At 40.9% G+C, this 12,331-nt stretch overlaps 1 pseudogene; it reads left to right on the top strand.

The window, feature by feature from the left end:
* The first annotated feature begins 8,463 nt into the window (after positions 1-8,463).
* On the top strand, positions 8,464-10,143 carry LOC120860963 (annotated as a pseudogene).
* Positions 10,144-12,331: the final 2,188 nt, after the last annotated feature.

Below are 12,331 nucleotides of genomic sequence, written 5' to 3'. Positions count from 1 at the left end.
AGATCAAAAAAAAAATCATCATTTTGAAGTGTTATCTTCTTACACAGCAACAACGAACCATTGCTCAACTGGATTGTGATGTGAGACGAAAAATGGATACTATAAGCCAACCGGCAAAGACCAACTCAGCGGCTGGACCGAGAAGAAGTTCCAAAGCACTTCCCAAAGCCTAACTTGCACCTATAAAGGTCACGGTCACTATTGGATGGTCTGCTGGCTGTCTGATCCACCACAGCTTTCTGATCCCAGTGAAACCACTGCATCGAGAAGTATGCTCAGGAAATCGATGAGATGCACCAGAAACTGCAACGCCTGCAGCCAGCTCTGGTCAACAGAAAGGGCCCGACTCTTCTCCGAGGCAATGCCTGACTGAGCATCGCACAGCCAAAGCTTCAAAAGTTGAATGAATTGGGCTACAAGGTTTTACCTCATCCGCCATATTCACCTGACCTCTCGCCGACTGACAGCCACTTTTTCAAGCATTTTGACAACTTTTTGCAGGGAAAATGCTTCCACAGCCAGCAGGAGGCAGAAAATGCTTCCCAAGAGTTCATCCAATCCCAAAGCATGAATATTTATGCTACAGGAATAAACAAACTTATTTATCATTGGCAAAAATGTGTTGATTGTAATGGTCCCTATTTTCATTAATAAAGATGTGCCTGAGCCTAGTTATGATTTAAAATTCAGGGTTTGAAACTATAATTACTTTTGCACCAACCTAATAATAAATGCTCATGTTAAAAAATCAGAAAGGTCTCAAATAAACAATCTTACTTTATACAAGGAACTAGAAAAAGAACACACTCAGCCTCAAGTTAGCAAAAGAAAGGAAATAATAAGAACCAGAACAGAAATAATCGAAATGGAGACCAGAAAAACAATAGAAAAGGTCAATAAAACTAAAAGCTGGTTCTTCAAAAAGATTTTTAAAAAATTGACAAACTTTCAGCTAAACTAAGACAAAAGGAGAGAAGATTCAACTAAATAAAAATAGAAATGATATTACAGAAACACAGAGAATCATAAGAGCCTACTATGAATAGTCATATAGAAACAAATTATACAAAAGGAATGGATACATTTGTAGAAACACACAATCCAGGAAGACAGAATAAGGAAGAAACAGAAAATCTGAACATAACAGTAAAAGCAGAGATTGAACCAGCAATCAAAACACCTTTGCAGAAATCTCCAAAGCTAGATGACTTCACCAGAGAATCCTATCAAACATTTAAAGGATTAACACCAATCTTCCTCAGTGAAGTTGCTCAGTCATGTCCGACTCTTTGTGACCCCATGGACTTGTAGCCTACCAGGCTCCTCCGGTCTATCGTGGGATTTTCCAGGCAAGAGTACTGGAGTGGGTTGCCATTTCCTCAAACTCTTCCAAAATATTGAGAGGGAGGGAACTCTTAGAAATTCATCCTGAACAAAGTTAGCATTACTTTGATACCCAAATCAGATAAGGGCATCACAAGAAAAGAAATCTATAGACTAATATCCTTGATTAATATAGATGCCAAAATTCTCAACAAAATATTAGCAACCTGAATTTAAGAACACATGAGGATTATATAGCATGACCAAGTGGAATTTATCCCTGGGATGATGTAAGGATGATTCAATATATGGAAATCAATAAATGTAACATATCACAACAATGGGCTTTCCAGGTGGCACTAGTGGGAAAGAATTCACCTGCTAATGCAGGAGATATAAGAGACTCGGATTCAATCCTTGGATTGGGAAGATTCCTTGGAGGAGGGCATGGCAGCCTACACCAATATTCTTGCCTGGAGAATCCCATGGACGGAGGAGCCTGGCGGGCTACAGTCTGTAGTGTTGGAAAGAGTCGGACATGACTGAAGCAACTAAACCACCACCACCACCACCATCATATCAATAAAATGAACGATAAAAATCACAGAATCATTTCAATAGACACAGAAAACGTATTTGACAAATATAACATCTTTTCATGGTAGAAACACTTAACAGACTGGGTATAGCAGGAATATACCTCAGTGTAATAAAAGGCATGTAGGACAAACTCACGGAGAAGGCGATGGCACCCCACTCCAGTACTCTTGCCTGGAAAATCCCATGGACAGAGGAGCCTGGTGGGCTGAAGTCCATGGGGTCGCCAAGAGTCAGACACGACTGAGCGACTTCACTTTCACTTTTCACTTTCATGCTTTGGAGAAGGAAACGGCAACCCACTCCAGTGTTCTTGCCTGGAGAATCCCAGGGACAGGGGAGCCTGGTGGGCTGCTGTCTATGGGGTCACACAGAGTCGGACACGACTGAAGCGACTTAGCAGCAGCAGCAGCAGCAGGACAAACTCATAGCCAACATGATACTCAATGGACAGAAATTTTCAGTGTTTGCTCTAAGATCAGAAACAAGGAAAGGATACCCACTCTCACCACTCTCATTCACTGCAGTACTAGAAGTCCTAGCCAGAACAATTAGGCAAGATAAAGAAATAAAAGGCATCCAAAACAGAAAGGAAGAAATAAAATTGTCATTGCTTGCTGATAATATGATCTTATACTAGAAAGTTCCAAAGAATCAGTAAAAAAAAAAAAAAAAAAACCCTTATTTTTACTCATGAACACACAAACTGTGTATCTCTTAACCGTAAACTGAATAACTCTATTCTTTATCAGAAATATTGTCTACTGAATTCTCTTTCTACAAAGTCACCCAAAACTAAAGCCCAAAAGTCATCCTGCACTTCCCTGGTGGCTCAGTGGTAAAGAATCTGCCTGCCAATGCAAGAGATCTGGGAAGGTCCCACATGCTGAGGAACAGCTAAGACCTTGAGCCACAAGTATTGAGCTTGCGCTCTAGAGCCGGGGAGCTGCAGCTGCTGAGCCCACAAGCCACAGCTACGGAAACCCGCCTTCCCTAGAGCCTGTGCTCTGCAACAGAGAGGCCACTTAAGCCCACAGTGTGAAGACCCAGACACCAAAAGTAAATAAGGAAAACTATTTTTAAATGTCATCCTATACAAATGAACTCATTTACAAAACAGAAACAGACTCACGAACACAGAAAACAAACTTACAGTTAAAAGGGGGTGGCAGAGGGGATAAATTAGGAGGTTAAGATTAGCAGATACAAACTACTACATATAAAAGACATTAAAAAATAAGGTCCTACTGTATAGCACAAGATATTCAGTATCTTGTAATAAACTATAATGGAAAAAGAATGTGAAAAAGAATATATATGTATATTAATAATAAATATACTTTGCTATACACCAGAATCTAACCCTAACACAACATTGTAAATCAATTATACTTCAATAAAAAATTAATTAAAAATAAATCATCCTTTATTTCTCCTAATCCCTTTTCCCAAATCACCAAGTCCTTCACATTCTTCTACCTTTTGAATGTCTCTTAATACATCCTTTTCATTCAACCCTTATTACTCTGCTTTGGTTCTTAAACACCATAATTTCTCATCCAATTTCCAGATCTTCAGTTCCACTCTCTCATTTTTCATTCTACCTCCAAGTGATTGGTTTAATAAGCAAGTTTATGAAAGGAGCCTAAATACTCATTGCTTGAAAATGATTTGTTTACGTAGAAGTCCTAAGAGAATCCACAGAAAAACTGTTAAAAATAGCAGGACTTGGTAAAGTGGTTGAATATAATAAAACATTTTAAAAAATAGCTTTCCTTTATAAGTAAATAGAAGGGAAAAGTAATCTGTTCATGGTGGCAAACAAAATACCTAAACTATCATAGGCAACCTAAAAAAAAAAAGAAATACGCCATGAAGAGAAAAATAGCAAACCTCAGAAATATATAAATGCAAATAAAGGTCTTCATTACTTTTTCTCATGATAAACTCCTAATTTTGTAAGAAAATGTGTATAAATTTTTGTTCCTTGTAGATACATCGTGTTGATGTCCTTGGTAGGAGAGGACTGAAGAGTATGAACATGTCAGTTCAGCCCACATTAATATGTGGATTTATCAAATTGCCACCAGCAATTATTAAGGGAGAAGAGTGCTTGAGGAAATAATCCTAAAATTCATGTGAAAGAACTTGTAAGAACAGAAGGAAAATTTTACAGAGAAGAATGTTTAGGAGGACTAGGCTCCCCAGCTATCAAAACATTATAAAGCCACGATAAGTAAAGGTTTAGATACAGCAAAAAAATACAAAACTGAATGAAACAGAAAAGGAAATTCCCATATATTTGTATAAACATCATAATAGAATAGCTATTTTATATATTATAATTTAATTGGGAAGAAAGGGATTATTCGAGGAACAATTGGGGAGCAAGGGTTAGTTATCGAGAAAAAATATTAGTTGCTTAAGATTTTGATGTCATTTATTTATCTAATCTATTCCAAACCATAAATATGAAAGCATTTCTTAATAGTTGCCACCTCATGCCCCAGACACCAGTCTGAGTTAAATGCCTCCCAGTGAACACACTGCATTACAATAATTGTTTTACTTGTCTGTTGCCCAACTCAGACAGGGACAAAGACCTGGGAACTCAGACCAAGAGGAGAACTGCTATGTGTCCCATCTTTGTTTGAGTGAGTGCTCAGATAGTTGTGTTTGACTCTTTGCAGCCCCATGGACTGCAGCCAACGAGGCTCTTCTGTCCATGGGGCTTTCCTTTGACTATTGCTACATGTGGGCTGCCATTTCACCCTCCAGCGGATCTTCCAGCCTCGGGGGTCGAACTTGCATCTCTTTCATCTCCTGCATTGGCAGGCAGTTTCTTTACTGTTGAGCAACTGAGGAAGCTGTTTATTTTATATTAAATATCAATATGTATAGAGTTCCTAAGAGAAGAGAGGGAACACTGTGTGCCCAGGCTTGTAAGCAAGACTCCGTTTGATAGCTTTCTGATAACAGATGGTTGGGTAACTCAAGATTTCCTTTTAGCTGTACAAGTTTAAACAATAGCAATTTCAAAACCAAGATGTTAGTTAAATGCAGATTAATGGGGATTTGAAAAGATACAGTAGTAAAATGAAGATAAATACCCCCAAAGAATAGATAAATTTCAGCTACATGACGTCTATCTTTTATTCTACATGGAATAATACCGTATCTTCTTGTGTGCTGTGTGCTTAGTTGCTCAGTCGTGTCTGCCTCTTTGCAACCCCATGGTCTGTAGCCCACCAGGCTCCTCTGTCCATGGGGATCCTCCAGGCAAGAATACTGGAGTGGGTTGTCATGCCTCCTCCAGAGGATCTTCCCGACCCAGGGATTAAACTCAAGTCTCTTGAATTGCAGGCGGATTCTTTACCATCTGAACCGCCAGGGAAGCCCAAGAATACTGGAGCGGGTACCTGGTCCTTCTCCAGATCTTTCCCACCTAGGAATCAACCCAGGGTCTCCCGCATAGGAATACCATATCTTCTTACATAACTCTAATTCCTCCCAGGTGTATTTCCTCATCTGCCGACATTGAAAGAAAAATACAAGATTCTTTGGCATGGCATATTTTTTTCCCTTTTTTATTTTTTTTTTTAATTTATTTGTTTTTATTGAAGCATAATGGCTTTACAGAATCTTGCTGTTTTCTGTGGGCTAACAGTGTAAAGTTGTTGTTATTGAGCATTTTATAAACATTCATCAAGGTAATTTTTTTCCTGCTATGTTGCAGGAAACAGCTACACAGCATTGCAAAACACCATGTATCCTCATAATGGCACAATGGAGCAACCATGTCTGGGTGTATAGAGTAGAGGAGAGGGAAGACTACATTCTACTAGATTTCCAAACAGCTTAACAGCAGCAACAGTGAGGTTTGTAGGTATGATAGTGGTGGTGGTGGCTGTCGTTTAGTCACTCATTAGCTTCCGACTCTGTGATTCCATGGACCATAGCCCACCAGGCTCCCCTGTCCATGGGATTTCCCAGGCAAGAATACTAGAATGGGTTGCCATTTCCTTTTCCAGGGGATTTTCCCAGTCGAGGGATCAAAACCCCGACTCCTGCACTGACTGGCAGATTCTTTACCTCTGAGCCACTGGGAGTGCCCAGTGATCTTTGGCTGGCTATTCTCCTCAATATGGTGGCCCTTTTCAAACTGAAGGCAGTGTTCATGAGCAGATGACATAGGCAGCCTAGAGAGAGAAGGTGAAGGAGAAGAGCTGGTGGCTGATAGTTGGGAAGAAAAGGATTAGGGAGAATTCTAATGAGGGCAGTAGTTTGCCTAAGACTCTAAAACCCAAACAAGCCATCCTTGTTCCTGCAGCAGTTTGATGGGCCCTTGTGTTTACGCTGACAGCGTCTCTCTGTCACTGCCTTCTTTCTATCAACCAACCACCTGACCCTCCCTCTCATGTCTCCTACTTACTCATAGTTTCTGCTTACTCATAGCTTCCATGTGCCATACTCTGAGTCTTTTGGATTCTGTTCCTGCCACCAACTCCTTGGTTCCTTCTTCAGACCTACAGTTCAAATTTCCTAGGAAGAGAATCAGCTTCACCAAACATTGTCCCCATTAAAATAGAGTTTTCCTATCAGGAAATTTAATAATCACAGGGCTAAGTCTATGGATTATGGAAATATCTAGGACTTCTACAGTCAGCAAGATCTTTGGGGGAGAAAGATCAATTCCAGACGTGGAAGGGGCCTGCGGATATAGCCACATAGGCTTGTCTGGTACTATAGCACAGAAGGATGAGCTTGAGAAAGTGGGATGGATGGGGAGTCACAACATGGGTTTGTTTCATTAGTTGCCTGTAGTCTATTCCCATCCATATGTCCTACAGGCGAAGGGAAGTTCTGGGTCCTAGAGTTTTGGAAGTTTGGGCAGCATTATTCATGTCTCTCTTACAGTACTTACCTCATTGTAATTATCAATGTACTTGTTTCAAAACACCAGATTGCTCGCTCCATGAAGCCCAGTATTGGTCTTATTTATCTTTGTGCCCTCAGTGCCTGACAGGGATGATGAGAAACTGCTCAGTCAAGTCCAACTCTTGGCGGCCCCTTGGACTATAGCCTGCCAGGCTTCTCTGTCAATGGATCATCTTGGCGAGAATACTGGAGTGGGTTACCATTTCCTCCTCCAGGGGATCTTCCTGACCCAAGGATCAAACCCATGTCCCCTGCAGCTCCTGCGTTGGGAGGTGGATTCTTTACCACTGAGCCCCCTGGGAAGCCCTGCCTGACACAGAGTAAATGCTTAATAACTATTGATTTGAATGAATGGTTCTGGCTTGGAATCTGAATATTAAGAATGCTTCCAAATAAGTTGAAAGATCATAGTATCATGGTATTTTTTTCCTATTTTGTACTTGAAAAATATTAGCAGGAAAGACATTACATCTTTTGAGATCTTTCAATACATATTGATAATGTACATAATCTGATTTTTTTTAAATGCCTTAATATTCATTTCTTTACATATTTTGCTTTTCACCATCAACATTCTTTTGTACACAAATTTCCAAATATTGATGTAGCCACATAGTAGATATTTTTATGAACTTCCACAGTCTTAAATCATTGTCTACTCAATCATGTCCCAATTATTGGATGTTGAGAGATGTTATGGTGTCCAACAGAATAAAGACTTGTGTACATGTATAAGTTAATTTTCATCTCACTATAGAGGTATTTAGTTTATATTTAAAATACTCCAACCAAGAATCTGTACTCCTGAGACACATACATAAGCATTCCAAATAACTTATTGAAATCTACCCAGTGGTTTGCTAATTAGCTGAGGGACATTAGGTATAACTTTTATTGGTGAATTGAGTGGTGTTCAAGGTTCAAAGACTGGGCTTCCTTGGTGGTTCATATGGTAAAGAATTCACCTGCCACGTGGGATGTCTGCGTTCAATCCCTGGGTCAGGAAGGTCCCCTGGAGAAGAAAATGAACCCCACTCCAGTATTCTTGCCTGGAGAATTCCATGGACAGAGGAGCCTGGCAGGATACAGTCCATGGGGTCGCAACTTAGTTCACTTTCACTTTCAATCTTCATAATCTCAATTTAGTGATCTAATTTGGATGACATCAAACTAGAACAGGTTAAAGTTATATAATTATGTTCGACTTCAGTTATAGTTACTAATCATTCTAGACTGCTACCAATCGGTTACACTACATATGTGATCTTACAGATTCACATATGTTACTTTACTGTACATTTTTGGAGGCCTAAAATATTCATTTTCTATAGAGTGTGTGCATGCACGCTCAGTTGCTTTAGATGCATCCGACTCTTTGCGACCCTATGGACCGTAGCCCGCCAGGCTCCTCTGTCCGTGGGAATCTCCAGGCAAGAATCCTGGAGTGAGTAGCCATGCCCTCCTCCTATGTAGTACGTGTGCTATGCTGTGCTGTGCTTAGTCGTGTCTGACTCTTTGCTGCCCCATAGACTGTAGCCCACCAGGCTCCTTTGTCCATGGGGATTCTTCAGATAAGAATACTGGAGTGGCTTTTTCACAATGGGTTTGCCGCCAGGACACAGGTGTCGTGAAAACCACCGTTAAACCTAAGCCAAAATGGGAAAGGAGAAGACCCACATCAACATTGTTGTCATTGGGCACGTAGATTCAGGGAAGTCTACCACGACTGGCCATCTGATCTACAAATGTGGCGGGGTCGACAAGAGAACAATTGAAAAGTTCGAGAAGGAGGCTGCCGAGATGGGAAAGGGCTCCTTCAAATATGCCTGGGTCTTGGACAAACTGAAAGCTGAACGTGAGCGTGGTATCACCATTGATATCTCCCTGTGGAAATTTGAGACCAGCAAGTACTATGTTACCATCAGTGATGCCCCAGGACACAGAGACATCATCAAAAACATGATTACAGGCACATCCCAGGCTGACTGTGCTGTCCTGATTGTTGCTGCTGGTGTTGGTAAATTTGAAGCCGGTATCTCCAAGAACGGGCAGACCCGTGAGCATGCCCTTCTGGCTTATACCCTGGGTGTGAAACAACTAATTGTTGGCGTTAACAAAATGGATTCCACTGAGCCACCTTATAGCCAGAAGAGATACGAGGAAATTGTTAAGGAAGTCAGCACCTACATTAAGAAAATTGGCTACAACCCCACACAGTAGCATTTGTGCCAATTTCTGGCTGGAATGGTGACAACATGCTGGAGCCAAGTGCTAATATGCCATGGTTCAAGGGATGGAAAGTCACCCGTAAGGACGGCAATGCCAGTGGAACCACCCTGCTTGAAGCTCTGGATTGCATCCTGCCACCAACTCGCCCAACTGAGAAACCCTTGCGTTTGCCTCTCCAGGATGTCTATAAAATTGGTGGTATTGGTACTGTCCCTGTGGGTCGTGTGGACACTGGTGTTCTCAAACCTGGCATGGAGGTCACCTTTGCTCCAGTCAATGTAACAACTGAGGTGAAGTCTGTAGAAATGCACCGTGAAGCATTGAGTGAAGCCCTTCCTGGGGACAATGTGGGCTTCAATGTCTAGAACGTGTCTGTCAAAGATGTCCGTCGTGGCAATGTGGCTGGTGACAGCAAAAATGATCCACCCATGGAAGCTGCTGGCTTCACAGCTCAGGTGATTATTTTGAACCATCCGGGCCAGATCAGTGCTGGATATGCACCTTTGCTGGATTGTCACACAGCTCACATTGCTTGCAAGTTTGCTGAGCTGAAGGAGAAGATTGATCGTCGTTCTGGGAAAAAGCTGGAAGATGGCCCTAAATTCTTGAAATCTGGTGACGCTGCCATCATTGATATGGTTCCTGGCAAGCCTATGTGTGTCGAGAGCTTCTCTGATTATCCTCCCCTGGGCTGTTTTGCTGTGCGTGACATGAGACAGACAGTCGCTGTGGGTGTCATCAAAGCAGTGGACAAGAAGGCAGCTGGAGCTGGCAAGGTCACCAAGTCTGCCCAGAAAACTCAGAAGGCTAAATGAATATTATCCCCAATACCTGCCACCCCAGTCTTAATCAGTGGTGGAAGAACGGTCTCAGAACTGTTTGTCTCCATTGGCCATTTAAGTTTAATAGTAAAAGACTGGTTAATGATAACAATGCATCGTAAAACCTTCAGAAGGAAAGGAGAATGTTTTTGTGGACCATATGTTTTGTGTGTGGCAGTTTAAGTTATTAGTTTTTAAAATCAGTACTTTTTAATGAAAACAACTTGACCAAAAATCTGTCACAGAATTTGAGACCCATTAAAAAAAGTTTAATGAGGAAAAAAAAAAAAAAAGAATACTGGAGTGGGTTGCCATGCCCTTCTCCAGGGGCTCTTCCCCACCCAGGAATCAAACCCAGGTCTCCTGCGCTGCAGGCAGATTCTTTACCATCTGAGCTATAGGGACGTCCCATGTAGTGTATACATATACACTAATTATTTCACAGCTGGATCCTCACATGAGATTTTTTTTTGCAAACTGGCTTCTGTCATTAATCTGGCTGACTTTGGGTGAGTCACTTAATCTCTCAGGAAGTCCTCATAGGAGAAGTAAGGTAGAAAATCTCTAAGAACAATTCTCACTTCAAAACTGCCCTTCACCATTCACAGTTTAGATACCCCTCAACATTCATATTTACTTTCAAAGGGTATTCTATACTTCTGTCTTCTTTCTAACTTGGATCAGGTAGTTTGGAAGGAAACCTGAAAATCCCCTTTGCCATTTCCCTTGCACCTAGAACCAGCTCTCTGAAGCTCTGAACTCTTCAAAGTCAAAGAGACATCTTAAAAAGAAAACCTTCCTTTCTCATCTAGCCTCTAAATTCCCTTCTACCCTATTCATGTCTAAGGTTCTACACTCTTCGGTTTTTCTGAGACTGTCACCTTTCCCTCTTTTAGACAAAACACTTTTCACTCGAAATGCATTCTCTACTTCTAAGAAGGGAAGCAAATGTCAGCTAGCATCTCTGTCCCAAAGTGTAGGTTTGTCCAAACTCCCACCAATTTAAAATATTTTGCATAAGCAAAGTCAGTTTCACTCTTTTACCTCTGTTCCATTTAATTAAATTTCTTTTCTTTTGTCTCATCAAAAAATAATCACCAATCACTATACAAATTTGGAAATTATGGGAAACTGTAAGGAAGCAGATTTTTTTAAAAAAAAGAAGAAGAAACAGTGATAAACGAACTACCCCAAGACAGCCACTGACCACAGTTTGACAGTTTTCCTCTTAGACTCTTTTGAGTCTCTGTAGTTACTTTTCACTTTTTCCTCCCACTTATCCTTCCTGTATACCTTCAGGGTCTGAGAACTCTCAATCTACCCAAACAACCAGACTGAAGGATGAAAACTTTTAGAACTTGAAAAGGAAATTAAGTTCTAGAATAGGCAGAACAATTTCCTCTTTTTCAGACCATGTTTTCTCCTCAACTTAAAAAAAAAAAATTATGAGGGCTTCCCTGGAGGTCTAGTGGTTAAGAATCCACCTGCCAATGCAGGGGACTCAAGTTTGAGCTCTGATCTGGAAGGATCCCACATGCCACGAAGCAACTAAGCCTCTTTGCGTCAGCTACTGAGCCTGAGTGGTGGTAGAGCCTTGAGCTACAACTCCTGAAGCCCACGGACCTAGAGCCTGTGCTCCACAAGAACGCCAGTGAGCAGCAATGAAGAGTAGCTCCCCCCGTAACCACAGCTAGAGAAAGCCCCCACACAGAAACGAAGGCCTGGCCCAGACAAAAATAAATGAATAAATCTTTCTAAAAAATCATGAACATTTTCAAACACATGAAAAAGTTGAAAGAGTAATGAAATGAAAACCTGAATGCCTACTTCCGAGACTGAATAATCGTTAACATCCTAAAATTTTGCTTTATTTCCATCAATCATCTACATATACATTTTTTTCTTTTGAACCATTTGAAAGTAAGAAGCAGACATCGAGGCACTTTACCCTCAAAGACTTCAGCATGCATCTCCTATGAAGAAGACATTCTCCTAGATAACTGTATATCATTACTTAAACTAGCAACAGTAGTTTCACACCACCATGTAGTATCCAATCCATATTGAGATGCTTCTAGTTGTCCCAAGAAGACACTTTGTGTTGCTTTTTATTTTTGAACAAGGATTCAATCAAAGAATCACAGGTGGCAGTTAACTGTCTCTTTAGTCTCTTTTAGTTTAGAGCAGTCCCTTCTCGTTTTTCTTTTTAAATGGGCTTTACTTTTTGAAGTCAGACCTTATTTTAAGATCATCCTTTGAATTCATTCCCCATCTCAGAACTAGCACAATCCATTACTTTTCACTTGTACTCCTCACTCAAGTCCTGACTCCATCTCTCTGATACTTACTGTCGATAAGATTATTTTTCTAGAGGGCATCCCATATCACCTTCCAAATCAAGCCTGGTGAACCAAGCCCTGCAC

Source organism: Oryx dammah, unplaced genomic scaffold (assembly GCF_014754425.2).
Source record: "Oryx dammah isolate SB20612 unplaced genomic scaffold, SCBI_Odam_1.1 HiC_scaffold_11210, whole genome shotgun sequence".
Classification (NCBI taxonomy): domain Eukaryota; kingdom Metazoa; phylum Chordata; class Mammalia; order Artiodactyla; family Bovidae; genus Oryx; species Oryx dammah.
This window is presented reverse-complemented; position numbering and strand designations above follow the sequence as displayed.